We start from the raw sequence: 2,726 nt of genomic DNA, 5'->3' as shown, positions 1-2,726 counted from the left end.
TATGTCTATGTCTATATTGTCTATAGCAGAGGTTCCCCAGCTATTACAGCTTGCGGCCCACAGGACTGACCATAATTATAGACTCGATAGCATTGTTTAGACAGTGCCTTGTCTGTATTCGCACCGTAGACCCGGAGAACGATATCTCGCTCCTCTGTGTGCTTGTAAATGGCTGGACTGACAAATAAACTTGACCTTGATACTTGAACTTGAAGGAATCATGCTATTTATTTTAGCTGATTACTGTGTTTGTGATTACTGTTGTTGTTTTTTTTAAGCTGATCCATGTTAATTAGCCTAAAGTCAATGCCTCAGTACTTTAATTACTTTATAAGGGAAGAATACTTCTGTCTTTCATTGATCTGTACCATTTCCTATGGTACATTTGGCACCAGTATAGGGCTGCACTTGTTGACAGGAGAATTCGGCTCTTTTCTTCTTTTATACAGTACCTTTGAAGGTTTCTGGCTTCTCCAGGTGCTTTAAGGAATAACAACAAGAAAAAAATACACGAGATATTCACAATGAGAATACACAACGAGAGGAGGCAGTAGGCGGGGCCACTGGATACAGTAGGAGCAGAGGGGTAAACAATAGAACCAGTTAAGTATAGGCTCTTCTTAAGGGCCTATGTTTCTCCACAATGAGCCCTCGTAACAGTAGAGACCCTAGTGTAGTTATAGTGTGTGAGCTGGCTGTAGAACTGATCAAAGGCCTTTCTGTGCAGAAATGTGGTTTCACGGCACACGAAACGAGGAAAGACTTACTTGCAGTGGTGCATCGACAGAACTGGTTTTTACTGTGCTGAACTTCTGCTTGTAGTTTCCCTAAGAAGTCATATAGACCCACAGGTTATTTTCTTTTATTTCGGATTAAGAAGACTTCCCTTTTCAGAACTGAGAGGACTGGTGTCTCTAACCCCAACGACTCTCTAATGACTCTCTAGTGACTGCATCACGCAGAGCACCAGAGGGGGGAGATCTGTGGAGTAGCACTGGAAATGCACTTTGAGGGCTTTAGTACCTCGGACAACCTGGCTCTCCCAACATATCCCATGCCCAGGCTGGAGTAGCTACTGATGAGTTTGTCAGTGTGTGTGACGAACAAGCTAGGAGCAGCTCCTGTGTCCATCCGTGTCCTCTTCCTGTTTCGCACAGCTTCTCCTTGCTAGGGATCGGCATCCGAATTCCTCCAGCCTTACTCGGATCCTTACCCAGATGCCTTTTTTGTGATTTATTTCTCTGTTCAGCTCTTCACAGGCAATTTTCATAACGGAATGCCAGTGAATACTACATATAGTCCAAAACAGGACAGGAGACACAGTGAGAGAGAGGAGATCACAGAGAAGCCCTCGGTAATAAACACACACAACAGGACAGGAGACACAGTGAGAGAGAGGAGATCACAGAGAATCCCTCAGTAATAAACACACACAACAGGACAGGAGACACAGTGAGAGAGAGGAGATCACAGAGAAGCCCTCGGTAATAAACACACACAACAGGACAGGAGACACAGTGAGAGAGAGGAGATCACAGAGAATCCCTCAGTAATAAACACACACAACAGGACAGGAGACATTATTTAACTTTATTTAAGAACAGATTTAACTTAAAATTAATACCCTAGTACTTTAATTGTCATATAAGGGTGGATTACTTCAGTCTTTCAATCATACGTACCATATACTACAGAACATTTTGCATCAGTAAAAGGCTGCTATTTTATATGAGAATTTAGTACTTTGCTATATTTCTCCACACTGAGCTCTCGTAACAGTAGAAATCCTAACGTAGTTACAGTAGGATTACAGTAGAATCCTACCTACAGTCTGTAGAACTGATCAAAGGCCTTTCTGTGCAGGAATGTGGTTTCATGGCACACAAAACGAGGAAAGACTTACTTGCAGTGGTGCATCGACAGAACTGGTTTTTACTGTGCTGAACTTCTGCTTGTAGTTTCCCTAAGAAGTCATGTAGACCCACAGGTTATTTTCTTTAATTTCTGACTAAGAAGACTTCCCTTTTCAGAACTGAGAGGGTTTGTCCACAGCATTGCGATAGATGAGGAAACATTGAGTTACCCAGAAGGACTGTCAGGACTCTGCCTGCTCGTCATCAGCTTTCTGAGACCCCTCTTAGCCATGAAAACCGGTTTCAGATCACCCAGATGGCATCTTGTACCTCCAGCAACCTTATTTACTGTGTCTCTTGTAGTAAATGCCCAGCCATCTACACTGGGGAAACAGGAAGGAGACTGGGAGACCGCTTCAGAGAGCACGTCAGGGCTGTGAGGATGAAAGATCTCTCCAGGCTCATAGTTTCTCATTTCACCTCTGACGGCCACGACCACTCTAATCTCTCCGTCTGTGTTCTCAAAGACGGGTCTCCGAACTCATACATCAGAAAGACTACAGAAACCACAATTATCCTGCAGCTAGGATCACACCTTCCCTCTTCTCTTATCGACAGACTCCTTTTCTTCTAAATTCTCTCTATTCGTTGTTGTTTCACTTCACACCTCCTGACTGGCCTCTCTGTCAGTCCTCTCGCTCCTCCTCTCTCCCAGCTCTTGTTCTCCCACTACATTACCTTTGCCCACTGCCCTGTCTTCCTCACACCTGAAGAAGGCTCCACAGCCGAAACGTTGTGGTTTCTCTCTTCTCTTTTCAGCACAGGAATAAACCTGTACTTGTTCCTCTGCAGCCTGCCCCTGCTGACGCAGCG

Source organism: Lepisosteus platostomus, chromosome 6 (genome assembly GCF_059453375.1).
Source record: "Lepisosteus platostomus isolate fLepPlt1 chromosome 6, fLepPlt1.hap1, whole genome shotgun sequence".
In the NCBI taxonomy this organism is placed as follows: domain Eukaryota; kingdom Metazoa; phylum Chordata; class Actinopteri; order Semionotiformes; family Lepisosteidae; genus Lepisosteus; species Lepisosteus platostomus.
Note: the sequence above shows the minus strand (reverse complement) of the source record.